Genomic DNA, 18645 nt, shown 5'->3' on the forward strand with positions numbered 1-18645 from the left:
TTTTAGTCCAAAAACCTAATGGTACTTTATTTCTGCCTAGTTTTTGCCACAAACTCCATTTTGCATATAGACCTTGCACGGATACATTCAAATCCACATCACCATCGCACACAGGCCATAAATCCAAAGCATACTGAATTGCTTCTTTTGCCAAATTAAATGCATCCTGCTGTGGTTTACCCCACTCAAACACATTTTTCTTACGAGTGCCTCGGTATAAAGGGGCCAATATCTGACTCAAATGTGGAATATGCTGGCGCCAAAAGCCAAATAAGCCAATGAAGCTTTGGGCTTCTTTCCTATTTCTTGGGACTGCAAAATCAAGAATTTTCTGTTTCACTTGTGGAATCACCTCTCTGTGACCTTCATGCCAATTAATACCTAAAAATTTTACATTTTGAGATGGACCTTGCAACTTGTCGAGATTGATTTCCCAACCTTTTTCGCGTAAGATCTAGCTGAGTCTGAACTTGGTCTTGTGTCTCACCTTGAATTAAAATGTCATCAATATAGTGACATATCTGAATTTGCGGGTGTACAGGTACTTCGGACAAATGTTCCGCCACCAGCCGGTGACAAATCGTAGGACTGTGTACATAGCCTTGGGGAAGACTTCTAAACGTCATTTGACGTCCATTCCATGTAAAACGGAATTGTTCCTGACACTCGGGGGCAATTGGAATTGAAAAGAAAGCATTGGCAATGTCAATGGACGCATACCATGTACCTGGATGCTTTTGAATTCTTTCAATTAAAGTAATGATGTCGGGTACTGCAACAGTCAAAGGGGGTGTGTGTATGTTCAATTTGCGGTAATCAACAGTCATGCGCCAAGAATTATCACTCTTTCGCACAGGCCAAACGGGATTATTCCAAGCAGAAGTAACAGGAGTTATAACTCCTGCATCCACCAAATCCTGAATAGTAGCACTAATTTCTTCATGGCCACCTGGGATACAGTACTGTTTCTGAGAAACAATTTTTGAAGCCTGGGGAATTTTTATGGGGGGCATCCGTACAGGTCTGGACGATATATAATGTTTAGTTCCAAATTGATAACAGCTGTCATCTAAATGCAAAGTCATTCCTTTCAAAATGTCAATTCCAATTATGTATTCCAAAAGTGGCACAACTAATACAGAATATTCTTTTCGGGGAATTCCACCTATTTTCATTTCAAGTGTAGTTTGCACTCCAGGGGTTTCCTTTCCACCTAAACCAGTAATTGTGAAAAATTAACCTTTACATTTCTTTGATTTTCCATGAATAAGAGTGGCCTCTGCTCCCGTATCTACCAATGCCAGGGCCCTTTGAATATTACGATGTTTCCAAAAAATGTCAATATCTACATATGGTCTATTGTCTTTGTGAGCCCACCTGCGTACTGGAGCTTGACCTATTTCCTAGTCATTTTTACTGCGTTCTGTCAACCAGGACAAATGAGGGTAAATGCTCTCATACTTTTTGGGTGTTAAAAGATCATGTTCATATCCATCTCTATGACGAAATGGATTTTTGTCATCTGCCTGGTACTGCGAATTTCGATCGGAAAATCTGTGTCGATCCTCCCTTCTCCTAAACTCAGGGGACTGATCCCTTTCCTCTCTATATCTGCTGTGAACATGGTCGTCTCTCCCCCTTTCTCTTTCCCCCCTCTCACCCCCTCTCTCTGTCACGCCGAGGGGACACATCACGTTCATGCCGACGTCCATCACGACGATCAGAATCATCACGACGTCGATCATCACCACTGTCATCAGAATATCCACAATCACAATCATTCTTACGCACACGTCGGGCACCCTCCTTCCGATCCAAACCACGCTTGCGAAACATGTCCCGCAAGCGATTATTAGGCTCGCCATCAATGTCCTCCTGTTTCACACCATCAGCCAACAGCGCAAGAAACATATCACGTCTAAAGAACTTATGATCTCCAGCAGTACGACCCTCAGGTCTGGACTGTCTTTCAGGTTTAAACCAGTCACCCAACTCACCAAGTTGACGAACAGATTCAAGCACCATAGACAAAGCATTCCCAGTTTGCTTGATTAACAAAGTCATTATAACCTGCTTATAAGCAACAGGGGAAGAACGGATAATGCGATTACGTACAGAAGATGTTAACAAACCATCCAACAATCTGTCAGATGTAAATCGCAGTTTTCATCACCTCCTCTTTTAGCCATTGCGCCGCATCGCGCAAGGTATACCACGGCTTGTCATTCACAGGCCAATCAGATTCAGTAGGGTATTTGTGATTACAACCATCAGTCGCCAACTGGAGCAGACTAATCTGGCCAGCAGCATTAAAATTTCGAAAATGATCTTGTACAGTAGAATCGGAACTCAAAGAACAAAATTTCAAGGCATCTCTTCCATCTAACATAATACCTGCAGCGCCTAATTCATAAAGGCGCACCATCCACGTAAGCAAGGCCTCACCAGGACGTTGTCAAAATCGTTGTAAAATGTCACTAACTTCCTGTTGTGTAAAATCTTCCAAACTATCCATAGCAATACCATTTGGATTACCAGGAGTTTGTTGTAATTTTCGTCGAAAAACCGGATGCGCAGAAACCTCCGGACGAGCATCCAAAGAAGCTCGATTCATAGATTTAGAGGAACAATCAGAATGAGAAACATTATCAGAACGGAAAGAGCGACCATGGTCGCAAGAATCATCACGTTTGTCACAAGAAGCTGATTTACAGTCACGTCCGGAGCGAGAAGACTCACGCTTGTCAGACTCCTCAGCCGAGGAACCAGAATCATTCGAGTCCCAGATATTACCGTCCCATTCATCGGGGTTCCAGTCCAGTCCGGCTTTCGCCACGACCAGACGCACCTTCCGTTTACAAACACGACCACGGCGATTCTTATATTTGTATTTCGCAATTCGAACAGCAGCCCTTTCGGCTATCGTCTGATAAGTTTCAAGTTTGTCGGCAAGCAATTTATTTTGACATCGCAAAAAAGTATGAGCATTTTGCACTTCAACAAACTTCTCTTCCATGTCATCATATTGTTTCTGCAATTTTAAAAATTTCTCATGTACAATCCTGTACGCTGTTAAAACAATCCAACCTCTGCGTCCTAAAATAGGAAGCTCATCACCCTTCACTACCAGCGCCTTCTGCAAACAAGCAATCACATTAGCCGGCTCCGCCAGCTCCAAACAAAAACTCCAATTTTCACTCAAGCCAGTAGAATCGGCCCACTCACGGGCCAAAGCCTCGTAAGGCGTTGATTCCCAGCCGGGAATTTCAACAGGCAATTTGAAAGTAGATTTTGACCTCCGCAAAAACATTTTGACAAACCAAAAAGATATATACAACTATCAACAAATAATATACAAAAGAAACCACGTACGAGCCGAGTGCAAACCAACAAGATAAAAACAATACAGCGCACACAGGCTTCGTAAACAGTTCGTGACGCCAGATGTAACGACCGGATTCTCGGACCAGATAGAATCAGCTCACCAGAGCACCACCAACCCAGCCGGAACGTAATCACCTCCCTCCTTAGGACCTATTTACAACAGGTATCTATGTCTCCTACCCAAGGATGGGGAATTAGCAATATACATGCTTAAGTTTTCTATAATACCACACTCTTACCATATAGTCTCGCGGCAACCCAGGCCCAGACTATTCTACCCTAAGGCAGTTCTGATTATATACCATTACACACTGGCCGCAACCAGTGTTCGCTCAAGCCACAATCTTGTGGGTATAAATACCAGTATCCCCCCTGGTACTCTCTTTTATCTACGTACAAGCCACAATCCTGTGGGTATACACATCAGTATCCCCCCTGATGCTCTCTTTAACGCCGCTTCACAATGACGATCACTTTCCTATGAATACCATTAGCTCCTCATGTCGGGGAATCTCTCGTTATTTACTAGAGGTACAATACTACAATATTATAGATCACACAATGATGATGGCCAAATTATATGATGTACGACTTATTCTCCATTTCAAGGGCTCCTCTCTCCCTCATTATTTAATTACCGTTCACCCGATCAGGAGTTGCGTCCGTTCGGGAGACAGTACCTGGCTAGAAGAACAGATTACCTTTGCTATACAAGAACAAGAGGCACATGCCGGTTCACTAAGAACTGGGGTACTTTATTTATCATAACAACAATAGCAATATAACACTTTACTATAGCATATAGCCTGCAAAGGAAAATGAAAGGTTAGAATGTGCACGCTAATAAGAAAGGGTCGACGTCACCTTATTAATATGAAGTCTGGACTCAGCAGTCATCTGGGTTCCCTTCTCGACTGTGCCTTGGCTCGTCTTAAGGTCACACCTCTGCAGTCACGGATACACGTCTGCACCGCTATGCTCTGTCTCCTTCGCCTCCCTCCAAGTCACTGGAACCTTCCTCTCATCAGCTGCTTTCTCTCTGGCTGTTCTGCACTACTCCTCTCTCCTCTCAATCACGGACCATCTTCACTTCTCGGCTCCGATCTTATAACTCAGTTTCTACCACTCTGGTATTCGTTCCCTCAACTAGCTACTTCACTCTGTATGCTCTGATCTTAATGTCAAAGCTCGCCAGCTGCTCCAGCTAAAATAACTTCAATCTTTTCTAGAGAGTATCAGCTTCTCGGTCTTTCTCTGACTTCAAAATGGCGACTGCCTGCCCTGAAATAATTAATGGCATTGATGCTAACGACTAGCTGCCGCCTACAGACTGACTGACTCACTGCCTCATGCTTTCACTAATATGGAAGCTTGTTCCTTCATGGAAAGTTACGGCCAGTAAGTAACCTGCCGCCCACCAAATTCTTGTACCTCCCCGTACCAAGGACACGTTCCCAGCCGGCCGGCCTGATGTTGTGTCTTCGGAATGGAGAAAAATACAGTCTTTCGATAAGGGCCAGCCTGAGCCGGTTCTCTCCAAGCGAACAACACCTCGTAACTAAAACATTACATTTGACCTAGAAGCATCTCAAGCTGCCGGGGCAGAAAGAAAGATGGAGTCTCTCCCGTTTGAAGCCTACAAGGCCCGAAATAAGCATAACCCCATAGAAGGTATACTAATACTCTTACAAAAGGACGGATTATCACTAATACTAATGAATATATCCCGTAACATAAGTTTATAAGCCCTGATCTAAGGAAAAGGGTACGGAATTATATCAACACGCCTTGTGAATAGGCTCTGTTTACGGTTCTAATCCTTCCACTAGAATGATAGTAGACTGAAGTCACCTCCAATCACCTTCCCTCAAAAGAGGGCTGAAAAAGTCGGTCAGAACACTTCACCCTGGACTTAAGGCTACTAATCATTCGCTAAATGGAACTAACATCCGTAGAGGAATAATATGAAACAAAACTAACTGATCTATTTTTCGTGCCAAATCTACAATATTGGAGTAGGGAAGGAATGCACTGAATAAAGCAGTAAATAGCTACTAAAATGCTAATAGTAATCATAATACCCCCTAATATTTGTCGTAGAGAATGTAAGTCAGGTAACCAATTGAAGAGCCAGTCAAACCAGCCCTGGTCAATGTGTTTTCTAACCTCTTCAGTCAAGTCATGAAGTTTGTCAATATGAGCCTAAATGGATCTAGTATGATCCGACAGATTAAAAAATCAAAGGCCCTCAAAATCAGAACAGTCATGTCCATGTTTGAGCAAAAGATAGTCAATAGCAGCCCGGTTCTGCAAGATAGCTCTGCATTCACCCTGGGCGTCTAATAGCAGGTCAGATAGGATTGTAGAAGTATGGTTAATAGATTTGACCATCCAGCAGGCCATCTTCCCGATGGATTTGGCATTATAGACAGCCAAGGCTGGAACACCTATAATTGAAATAGCTAAACTAAGGTATTCAGATTTGGAATATAAATGTAGTGAAGAATCACAGTCTTCATGTAACATCACAGCATCACGAACAAAACGGGAATATGTATTAGGATGTGAAGAAAACATCAACAAGCTTAGTCTAGTGATGGCACAAGGGCCTCCAGAAATGTTTGCAGGAATGTAGGGCCAGGAGGTATTACCACAAGAGAAAAGCCATCCAGAAGGTAACAACATTGTACGATAATGACATGGGGTAACTACTAAAATTTTACAGATCATATTGTTTCTAACAGAAGTACATGATTTCGGGGGTTTTCGGGAACACAAAGTTCATTCATGAGCTGAAAAAGAAGTTACTGCTTTCAGTTTTAAACGCACACATTCCGTAATTGCATTGGGGTCACAGGTAAGGAAGAAGCACAAGTCTCCCTGGGTGATATTGTATGTAGTTATTTGGGAATGAATCAGTGGTATTGGATCTAAAAGTACGGTACATAAAGGACAATATTCGTGGGTTGCAAAATCACCAAGGATCACGTTGGGGCAGGCATTTGATATATTAAAGATATGGGCTAGAGTTTCCAACGAAGCAGGGACAGCAACTAAGCAGGTCGCTAGAATGTCAGTCACCGAACGCATCGGTGTTAAGCAAAAATGTGGAGAGTTGGTAACTCGTTTAGCTAAAGTAGTCCAAAAGTTAGATGATGAATCCCACGCAGCAAAGGAACGCGGTACTCAGGTTATCGAATCAACCAAAGTCTGTGAGTTCCCTCCTTTCTCGACGTAACAGACCAAAAGGAGTCCAACGCCGACACATCCTGCAGCAGCAGTCCAGAGAATGATCTGAAAGAAAATCAAATACAGGCATTATTCATTCTCGTAAGTAACATTTGTCAGCCGGGACAGCTTCCCAGCTATCTTTCCCTGGTCTCATGACAAGGATCGTATTATCATGACCGGTTGCAATAATTTCAGCTTGTTCAGGGGGATTTTTAGGCGATTGCACCCACACTCTCGCTCCGGGATTATCCGTGGAGCCAAAACCTTTTTGTCCTCGTACAGTTAGCAAAGTTGGGGCAGTGCCTTTTTGAATCTCACCACTGAAAACAGGCATGATTAGCAACTGAGCAATTCGGTCAGTTTTATGAATTAGTAAATCAACCTCACTGCTGTTTAGCAGGAGCACCTTAATCTCTCCCTGATAATCGCTGTCAATGACTCCTCCGAGTACTTGAATGCCTTTTAAGGCCGGGCCCGATCTAGGGGCAATCAATCCAAAATTTCCAGTCGGTATACAGACACCAACACCAGTTTCAATGATAACTCGATCTCTGCTTTTAATAGTAGTGTCATTCATGGCATGCAGGTCGAAGCCTGCAGAACCTGGGGTTGCTCTGCATGGAGCCAGTGCTCTGGGGGAAATTTCCCAGTACATTACAGTATTGCCAATGGTGTTTGGCTTTGCAACAATAGCTGGAGGAAATAAAGGCATTAATGGAGATTCAGCATTTAAAAAGGGACGATTATTTAGAATTAACAGTGCTTGAAACAAATAATCTCTCCAATTCTTATAGTTATTGTCAGTTAATTTTCGCAATTGATCTTTTAGCAAACCATTCATTCTCTCAATAAGGCCTGATGCCTGTGGATAATATGGTATATGAAATACCCATTCAATGTTATTTTCCACACAAAATTCCTGCACCAATCTTCCTCGAAAATGGGATGCATTATCAGATTGAATTTGAAATGGAACACCATAATAGAGCATAATCAATTCCAATGTTTTAATGGTATTCACTTGGGTAGCTCGTTTACAAGGAAAGGCCACTAAAAGGCCACTGTATGTATCAACAATGGTGCAAACATATTGGCAATTTTTACTCGTAGGAAGTGGACCAATATAATCAATTTGCCAAATTTGTGCGGGCAATTTTCGTCGATGTAAATGGCCTTTAACAATTTGGGGTACTTTTCGTTGTCTAGAATGTTGGCAGATAGGACAATGCAATATTGTGTCTTTAATCAAATTTAAAGGAATATAAATTCCTCAATCGGCGGCCCACCTGCTAGTGGCTCTCTCTCCAAAATGTCCTGCTTTCTGGTGGGCCCATTTCGCCAATCCCGCCAAATCAGAATCTTGCATGTCCACCACTGCCTCAGCAATTTTAGATTTCTCATCTGCAATATTCTGAAAGAATTTGTCAAGGGAGTCTATCGGGGTATGAGCATTCACATGAAAGATTGTAACAGTACTTTGTGGGAGCATTTCCCAGATTTCTTGCCATAACTCTTTTCCCCACAGTTCTTTGGAGTGCAATTCCCAATTACGAGAATGCCAAGTTGGTAACCAAACCGCCAGTCCATTAGCAGTGGACCAGGAATCAGTGAAAATATGACATGTGCCAGGTAACTCTTGTTTCAAGACTTGATAAACAGCATATAATTCTGCAAATTGACTGCTCTTTCCTTCACCAGTCGTACTCAGCAATTTTTGTGTGATGGGATTATTGGACACTGCTTTCCAATGCCTTTTCTCTCCTATGTACCTCGCTGAACCATCCGTAAACCACACATGGTTTCTGTCCTCCGCGGACAAATCATCAAATGGCTTACCCCACTTAACAGGAGATTCCTGTACTACAGGTACGGAGCAATCACTCCCAATCTCAGTCGATGGCGCCTGCGCCACTGGCTCATGCAAAGATGCTACACCTTTCGGTCCCACACGTGCCCTGTCTTGTATGTACCATTTCCACTTAATCACACTCGCCTCTAGAGCATGTCCAATTCGATGAGTTTTCGGCGAACTCAAAACCCATTGCATAATAGGAATTTCAGGTCTCAAAATCACATCATGTCCCAGAGTCAATTGCTCGGTATCCACCAGAGCCCAGTAACATGCAAGCAATTTTTTCTCAAACGGTGTATAACGCTCACCAGCATCGGGTAACTTTTTAGTCCAAAAACCTAATGGTACTTTATTTCTGCCTAGTTTTTGCCACAAACTCCATTTTGCATATAGACCTTGCACGGATACATTCAAATCCACATCACCATCGCACACAGGCCATAAATCCAAAGCATACTGAATTGCTTCTTTTGCCAAATTAAATGCATCCTGCTGTGGTTTACCCCACTCAAACACATTTTTCTTACGAGTGCCTCGGTATAAAGGGGCCAATATCTGACTCAAATGTGGAATATGCTGGCGCCAAAAGCCAAATAAGCCAATGAAGCTTTGGGCTTCTTTCCTATTTCTTGGGACTGCAAAATCAAGAATTTTCTGTTTCACTTGTGGAATCACCTCTCTGTGACCTTCATGCCAATTAATACCTAAAAATTTTACATTTTGAGATGGACCTTGCAACTTGTCGGGATTGATTTCCCAACCTTTTTCGCGTAAGCGATCAATGATTTGATCTAGCTGAGTCTGAACTTGGTCTTGTGTCTCACCTTGAATTAAAATGTCATCAATATAGTGACATATCTGAATTTGCGGGTGTAAAGGTACTTCGGACAAATGTTCCGCCACCAGCCGGTGACAAATCGTAGGACTGTGTACATAGCCTTGGGGAAGACTTCTAAACGTCATTTGACGTCCATTCCATGTAAAACGGAATTGTTCCTGACACTCGGGGGCAATTGGAATTGAAAAGAAAGCATTGGCAATGTCAATGGACGCATACCATGTACCTGGATGCTTTTGAATTCTTTCAATTAAAGTAATGATGTCTGGTACTGCAACAGTCAAAGGGGGTGTGTGTATGTTCAATTCGCGGTAATCAACAGTCATGCGCCAAGAATTATCACTCTTTCGCACAGGCCAAACGGGATTATTCCAAGCAGAAGTAACAGGAGTTATAACTCCTGCATCCACCAAATCCTGAATAGTAGCACTAATTTCTTCATGGCCACCTGGGATACGGTACTGTTTCTGAGAAACAATTTTTGAAGCCTGGGGAATTTTTATGGGGGGCATCCGTACAGGTCTGGACGATATATAATGTTTAGTTCCAAATTGATAACAGCTGTCATCTAAATGCAAAGTCATTCCTTTCAAAATGTCAATTCCAATTATGTATTCCAAAAGGGGCACAACTAATACAGAATATTCTTTTCGGGGAATTCCACCTATTTTCATTTCAAGTGTAGTTTGCACCGCAGGGGTTTCCTTTCCACCTAAACCAGTAATTGTGAAAAATTGACCTTTAAATTTCTTTGATTTTCCATGAATAAGAGTGGCCTCCGCTCCCGTATCTACCAATGCCCGGGCCCTTTGAATATTACGATGTTGCCAAAAAATTTCAATATCTACATAGGGTCTATTGTCTTTGTGAGCCCACCTGCGTACTGGAGCTTAACCAATTTCCTAGTCATTTTTACTGCGTTCTGTCAACCAGGACAAATCAGGGTAAATGCTCTCATACTTTTTGGGTGTTAAAACATCATGTTCATATCCATCTCTATGACGAAATGGATTTTTGTCATCTGCCTGGTACTGCGAATTTCGATCGGAAAGTCTCTGTCGATCCTCCCTTCTCCTCAACTCAGGGGACTGATCCCTTTCCTCTCTATATCTGCTGTGAACATGGTCGTCTCTCCCCCTTTCTCTTTCCCCCTCTCGGCCCCTCTCTCTGTCACGCCGAGGGGACACATCACGTTCATGCCGACGTCCATCACGACGATCAGAATCATCACGACGTCGATCATCACCACTGTCATCAGAATATCCACGATCACAATCATTCTTACTCACACGTCGGGCACCCTCCTTCCGATCCAAACCACGCTTGCGAAACATGTCCCACAAGCGATTATTAGGCTCGCCATCAATGTCCTCCTGTTTCACACCATCAGCCAACAGCGCAAGAAACATATCACGTCTAGAGAACTTATGATCTCCAGCAGTACGACCCTCCGGTCTGGACTGTCTTTCAGGTTTAAACCAGTCACCCAACTCACCAAGCTGACAAACAGATTCAAGCACCATAGACAAAGCATTCCCAGTTTGGTTGATTAACAAAGTCATTATAACCTGCTTATAAGCAACAGGGGAAGAACGGATATTGCGATTACGTACAGAAGATGTTAATAAACCATCCAACAATCTGTCAGATGTACTCAGAAAAATCGCAGTTTTCATCACCTCCTCTTTTAGCCGTTGCGCTGCATCGCGCAAGGTATACCACGGCTTGCCATTCACAGGCCAATCAGATTCAGTAGGGTATTTGTGATTACAACCATCAGTCGCCAACTGGAGCAGACTAATCTGGCCAGCAGCATTACAATTTCGAAAATGATCTTGTACAGTAGAATCGGAACTCAAAGAACAAAATTTCAAGGCATCTCTTCCATCTAACATGATACCTGCAGCGCCTAATTCATAAAGGCGCACCATCCACGTAAGCGAAGCCTCACCAGGCCGTTGTCGAAATCGTTGTAAAATGTCACTAACTTCCTGTTGTGTAAAATCTTCCAAACTATCCATAGCAATACCATTTGGATTACCAGGAGTTTGTTGTAATTTTCGTCGAAAAACCTGATGCGCAGAAACCTCCGGACGAGCATCCAAAGAAGCTCGATTCATAGATTTAGAGGAACAATCAGAATGAGAAACATTATCAGAACGGAAAGAGCGACCATGGTCGCAAGAATCATCACGTTTGTCACAAGAAGCTGATTTACAGTCACGTCCGGAGCGAGAAGACTCGCGCTTGTCAGACTCCTCAGCCGAGGAACCAGAATCATTCGAGTCCCAGATATTCCCGTCCCATTCATCGGGGTTCCAGTCCAGTCCGGCTTTCGCCACGACCAGACGCACCTTCCGTTTACATACACGACCACGACGATTCTTATATTTGTATTTCGCAATTCGAACAGCAGCCCTTTCGGCTATCGTCTGATAAGTTTCAAGTTTGTCGGTAAGCAATTTATTTTGACATCGCAAAAGAGTATGAGCATTTTGCACTTCAACAAACTTCTCTTCCATGTCAGCATATTGTTTCTGCAATTTAAAAAATTTCTCATGTACAATCCTGTACGCTGTTAAAACAATCCAACCTCTGCGTCCTGAAATAGGAAGCTCATCACCCTTCACTACCGGCGCCTTCTGCAAACAAGCAATCACATTAGCCGGCTCCGCCAGCTCCAAACAAGAACTCCAATTTTCACTCAAGCCAGTAGAATCGGCCCACTCCCGGGCCAAAGCCTCGTAAGGCGTTGATTCCGAGCCGGGAATTTCAACAGGCAATTTGAAAGTAGATTTTGACCTCCGCAAAAACATTTTGACAAACCAAAAAGATATATACAACTATCAACAAATAATATACAAAAGAAACCACGTAGGAGCCGAGTGCAAACCAACAAGATAAAAACAATACAGCGCACACAGGCTTCGTAAACAGTTCGTGATGCCAGATGTAACGACCGGATTCTCGGACCAGATAGAATCAGCTCACCAGAGCACCACCAACCCAGCCGGAACGTAATCACCTCCCTCCTTAGGACCTATTTTCAACAGGTATCTATGTCTCCTACCCAAGGATAGGGAATTAGCAATATACATGCCTAGGTTTTCTATAATACCACACTCTTACCATATAGTCTCGCGGCATCCCAGGCCCAGACTATTCTACCCTAGGCAGTTCCGATTATATACCATTACACACTGGCCGCAACCAGTGCTCCCTCAAGCCACAATCTTGTGGGTGTGAGAAGTTGGCCCGATATTCAGTGTTCGCTATTCTAGCGACCACTATGTATCGTTCCAAACGACCCTTATGGTGATTGGTTGTAAGTCAACCTTAGACCAGCTATCCTAGTAGCGTGGATACGAGCAGTCTTCGGGCTAAACTCTAGAGGGCGTGTTAAGCCAGCTGTAATACCATCACATACCCCTTGAACACCCAGTGAAAGGACACCACACAAGTGTTATGAAAATAAACAGTATATTTATTAAGAATCACAACAGCCCTGGACTCTTTATGAGGACAGGGTACTAAGCACAGAACAAAACTCTTAGGAAAATACTACAAGTGCACAATTAAAACAAATGCCCGAGGGCACGGAAAGTTCTAATGGTCTCGGGCGGACCCGATAAGGCAAGTCGGAAGCGAGGGACTCAGGACCCTAGAGTAAGGAGGCTATGCAGGCACAGAAATGCCGAAGTTACCTAGCCACGAGGGCTGCAGCTGCACAAGTCTTACAGGCGTTGGGGTCTTCGCTGACGAGCCAGGAGCCGGAAGAAAAGGAGTTGCTGGCCGGCGACCAGTGATGAATAGTTCGTGGAGATCCAAGCCTGGATCAGAGATAGTTGATACCTGAAAGCAGAGGGGACCAAGTTCGTACTACTAGCCAGTAGTCAGAGGGTACCAGGAAGGCACCGGATGGCCGTCACCTCGACTAGGTGAGTGGGCGACGCTAGGCTCTTCAGTCTCACGGACCAGGAGGCGTTGTCGGCGACCAGGATGGAGGTGCGAGCTGTCCCACGAAGGTTGATGCTGTCGGCGTCGCTGGGCCCAGGATTGGGGCAACAAGCCTTGGCAGATTTCAGGGCCACGTGGTGGGCCTAGTATGGCGTCTTGGGTGGACCAGGAGGGTCCGGGGTGCTTCTCTCAAAGATGGAAGCAAAGGCCAGTCTGGAGCAACCAGACCAGCAGCGTTGGTTGTCGGATGTCGTCAAGGAAGGGCACAAGCCAGCGGCTAGTGACCAGACAACGTGCTGAGCAGCGAGCGGAAGGGCCCCACGCAGATCGTGGAGATGCTGGGAGACTGCACTTCGGTGCTGGAGCTGCTCAGGGTCGGGGCTTCTCGGACCCCAAAGCACTCACCAGAGAATTACTTCGATGGTCGTGCTGATTAAGAAAGCGTGCAGGTTTTGATGATGGCCGGTCCCTCGAGGTCTTGTCGCACCCACAGATCTCAGCTGAGCTGACGACGTGGGTAGAGGTCAGAGGTGCCAGGGAAGCCGGTTCTCGTCGAGCTGGGCCGTCGGATTCCTCAGGAAGGACTTGCAGCAAACCGCAGAGTTCTTAGATGGTGCCCGCTGATGCAGGGTGACTACTCCTTAGTCACAAGGGAGAAATCTTGAGAAGAGTCTCGAAGTCCTTTCGTAGAAAGTATTCTTGATTCAAAGATGATCTAATTTTGAAGGGTCCCCGCTCCGGCCTTTATCCTAAAGAAAGGGGTGGGTACATGACTAGGTCCTGCCCTAAGGGTGGGACCAGGAAGGGGGGTAGTTACACCCCTCTCCCCTGCCGGACTTTCCCCAGGTCAGGGGCCGCGCGCCCCTGGAACTGGTTCTAACCGGCAGATGCGTAGTGAGCACCGGGGTGCCACTCCGCAGTCACCTTCTCGTAAAGCCCTACCTAGCCAGAATACACAAACCCTGTCTGGGACGGTGCGAACACCGCCCTTGACAGGAAACCCTTTGTCCAGGCTCTCCTCGCTGGAAGGACTCCCAGCAGCAGGAGGTCAGACTCGTGTCTGTGGCGGCAGCATCCATTTTGTGGAGCTGAGGCTTTAGTTAACTTTAACCGGGGTTCACAGTTACGTACATGTCGTGTCCCTCTAGAAGGGCGGAAGGCTAACCTCGTCGCCAGGATTGGTGAGGGGGTAGCATCCCGATTCGTATGACACCTTACTCGACATGTCTTGATAACGCTATACCGAAGTTACCGATATGATCACGCGTTATCATGGAACAGCCATGGGGTCTTGGTTCCGCAAGCTGTAACCGGGCTCGGCTCGTGCCAGAGCCCAATTCACGCGGGTCCATGCACTCTGCCTTCAGGATTGTCAAGGCCTGCCATAGGAGTGACTGATAGGAACCCGGGTGTCCATTGTGCGGTTAGATATAGGGATACTATACCTAAAGCAACGAGCGTGTACGCTACGTTGCCCCAGCTGTCGTGCAGCCAGTTGTGTCAGATTTAGATGGCCAGCCAGGGGTGGCATAATACATACTTCAGCCCCTGGTAGGCCCTGGGTACACCGATGCCCTGAGTTACAGGGTCTGACAGGGTGGCCCAGCTCCAATTGGGTAATGCACCTAAGGTACACATCAATTTAGCGAGAGAACAGCTAGGCTGTGGGTCTGATTGGCAGGCCCACAGCCCGAGAAAGTCGTAAACCAGTGAAACAAAAGCAAAAAGTCCGGGTGATCATAGGATTGCAGACAAGTGGTACGCCATTTTGAATAGATGTTCGTTGGACTTGATCTTATTGATCATAGAAGAGCTCTCACTTATCTTAATAGAATTGACGAAAGAGATGGATGAACTCACAGAAGAGCTATCAAAAATGATGACTGCAGATGAACTAAACACAGTCTTAAAGGATGCAAAAGAACAAATAGATCGCCATACCCAAGAAGTGAATGAAAGAAAAATAAGAAAATTCAAACGGGATACGATTGAATACAAGCTTGGGGAGGTGTACACATGGGCAGATGTGTACGCCCAGAGAAGGAGAAACCGCCCATATACCCCATTCACTGACACTTCATCATCAGGAAGCGATACCACGAACAAACCACCACCACCTAATAAAAACTATCCACCGAGAAAGGCACCACAGTCTTTTCAAGCCAATGCATCAACAGTCACGAAAGAAGGAGCAACTGCAGTAGAAAAACCGACGACTTCAACAGTTATCAGTACGACAGATGAGCATTTTTTAGAAGTAGGCCCAGACCAACAAGAAGATCCAGGTGGAGAAAAGCAGCCTCCAAACACAAGAAGCGTTACAACAAACATAAAGGAGAAAGACAAAAAGAAGACTACACCCAAGAACACTTAGTGATTAACATATCTAAGTACAAGCTAACAGAACAAGAACTAGCAGTATTGGAGAAAGGAACCTCCTTCGTTCCGACAACTTTCACTAACTCACTTGAACTTGAGATTAGTCTCTTTAAACTGATGCGCAAATTGAGGTTGCGCTATTTCTTTGATCGTGTAGTCGAAAAACCCATAACAACGGAACAGGATCAACTCAAAGGATTACGAGCAAGAAGTACTTTTATGGCTCCAATGAGCCACAAGACCTTATATTTGTTTGAAACTATGGTAAAGCAAGATCTGAGCAGGATTACATTTGATAAAAAGCCAAGAAGAAACCTTACCAACAAGGACATGGACACTATAAAGAAATTGGCACACAATAAGGATATTGTTTGCACAAAAGCAGATACGGGCGGAGGCCTGGTCATAATGGATGCCACCATGTACCAACAGAAGCTAGAAGAACATCTAGCTGACTCTAACACCTATGCAGCGTTAAACTCGAATCCTACTCAAGAATATGCTAAAAAACTGACAGAACTGGTTGGCCGAGCCAGGGAGAACGGTACCATTAATGACAAAACGAAGAATTTTTTGCTTAAAGAGAATCCTAGCAGCCCGACGTTTTACATGATGCCGAAGGTGCATAAAAACCTATGGGATCCTCCATTGCGTCCCATTGTATCCACGAGAAATAGCATTCATGAAGCTACTGGGCAACTTATTGACAAGTACATGCAACCAACAGTGCAAAACATGACTATGTATATCAGGGATTCCACAGATTTTCTAACTAGATTAAATCTTTTGGAAATAGGAGTCAATGAAGAACTCCTATTATGTACGGCTGACGTAAAGTCTTTGTACACTTCTATACCCCATGGAGCTGGAATCGAAGCGATGAAGGAAGCAATCTTGTCGACAGACCATAATGAATCAATGCAAATTTTCTTGATGGAATTGATAATCTTTACGCTATATCATAGCTATTTTAAGGTCAACAACAAGTGGTACCAACAATTAGTTGGAACATCTATGGGCAATTGCGCAGCCCCTGTATATGCAAATCTATACATGAAGGCATACGAGGAACAACACATACTGAATAATCCAACATGGACCAATAACTTGAAAATGCTAGTTTGTTACATTGACGACGTATTTATCATATGGAAGAACACTGAAGAATCACTCCAACAGGCTTTAACTGAACTGAATTCTAAGAATGAGAGAATAGAACTTACCTGGGAAATCTCTAAGTCTTCAATTACCTTTTTGGATGTTCGAGTGAAACTGCATCAAGGCAAGATAGAAACGGGGATGCATAGAAAACTAACTGACAGAAATAATACTGTTTATTTCCAAAGCTTTCATCAGGATTCGTTAAAAACCCACCTACCTACATCCCAGATGATGAGGGCAAAAAGAATCACCTCTGAGACAAACAAAGTTGAAAGTACATTAAAAACTATGGGCGAGAGATTTCGTAAGAGAGGATATCCAGCCACCCTGATTGAACAATCGATTGAGAAGGTCAAACGTATTTCTAGATCAGAACTAATGAAGACACGAGTCAAAACAAAACAAGAAAGGATGACCGTAGTATCCAAATACTCTACGATGAGCCATAAATTCAAGAAAATCATACGTACTCATTGGAATATCTTACGAGCCGAAACTGACTTTGAAAAAAGTTTTGAACAGCAGCCTATTTTTGCTTTCACCAGAGGCAAAAATCTTGGTGAACTCCTAAAACAAAGAAAACCCAAAGATGAAACATACCGAGGAACCAGACCTTGCCTACAATGTGGGCATTGTAACAATATTATAAGAGGAAATGCAATCACACATCCTATGAAAGGACACATCATCAAACTCCGTGTAAATGCGACCTGCGACACGGCTAACGCCATCTATTTGTTGAAATGTCCCTGCGGGAAGGCTTATGTTGGGAAGACCACCCGTAAGTTAAAGACACGATTAAATGAGCACAAATCAAATATCAGGACTGGCAACGTCAAGTCATCTGTAGCAGCACATTTTAAGGAAGAAGAGCACAATGTGTCTCAATAACAATTTACAGTTCTGGAAGTGATTGAAAAAACTGAAGGACGGGACAATAACAGATTTCTCCTTCAAAGGGAAAATAGTTAGATGTACTTGATGAACTCACACAAGCCCTTCGGGCTTAATGATCGCGTTGAATTTACCTGCTACCTATAGACATTTTCAATAATCTTATCTAAGCACATGTGTGCCAAGCCTTACCTACGTTTATGGATGTAGGAGTCATCTGTCCCAAATATCTGATTTGGTTTTAGTTATTGTTTCTATAATTGTATTGTCACGCATTATTATTTTCATTATAAGCACATCTCTTAGAGGTAATGCAGTTCATTTTGAATGCACTGATCTCCGCTTTTTTTTAAACTGTTTACTTTTCATATTTCACTACATTGATATCTTTATTGATTCACTCTTGTGAACTTACTCACAACATCAGAAGGTAGAGACTCGCTCCTATTGGCTGTAGTCCCGATCACGTGATCGGAGACACAACCAATGAGAGCGAAGCATAAGAAAGAGCTTTTGTAATGTTTAGATAAAGCGCGAGCCATTGGACCAGCATCGCGCTAATGACGGAATACTTTTGTGGAACAGCAAAGAGAAGACGTTTTTGCACGTCTATAAAGTGAGTAATACAGAGATATGAATGGGATGACACATAGACAGGAGCGGAACCCTTTAAAACAGTGACTTTCTATAATGATTTTTTTCGTTTTTTCTTGCCAGTTTTAACATAGTGTTGTGTTCAATGCAAGCAGTGTAAAGAGGAAGTAAAGTGAGTGCCTATTAGGCGTTTTTTCTTGTTATATCAGTGCACTAGAGCACGCACACACCTGGGTGTTATTACAGATGGTCACATTTTTGGCACATTGTGTAATCAGTATAATGAACATGCATGAATGTTTGTGTTGATATTTTATTACTTTATCACTGATTCAGAGTATTGTTATGCCTTGTT

The 18645-nt window shown here is 43.8% G+C and overlaps 1 protein-coding gene and 1 long non-coding RNA gene across 2 annotated transcripts in view; one reads left to right on the plus strand and one right to left on the minus strand.

Moving 5' to 3' along the window:
• Positions 1 to 18645, plus strand: part of NLRC3 (NLR family CARD domain containing 3) — a 1491832-nt gene that overhangs the window by 568503 nt on the left and 904684 nt on the right. The gene's annotated exons all lie outside the window — the stretch shown is intronic.
• The window catches only part of LOC147688513 (uncharacterized), a 221993-nt gene continuing 207470 nt past the window's right edge, over positions 4123 to 18645 (minus strand). The window contains exon 3 of the long non-coding RNA XR_015300700.1: positions 4123 to 6678. This is a non-coding gene — a long non-coding RNA (uncharacterized LOC147688513). The remainder of the gene's footprint in view (positions 6679 to 18645) is intronic.

This window comes from Lissotriton vulgaris, chromosome 10 (genome assembly GCF_964263255.1).
Source record: "Lissotriton vulgaris chromosome 10, aLisVul1.2, whole genome shotgun sequence".
Taxonomy (NCBI): Eukaryota; Metazoa; Chordata; class Amphibia; order Caudata; family Salamandridae; genus Lissotriton; species Lissotriton vulgaris.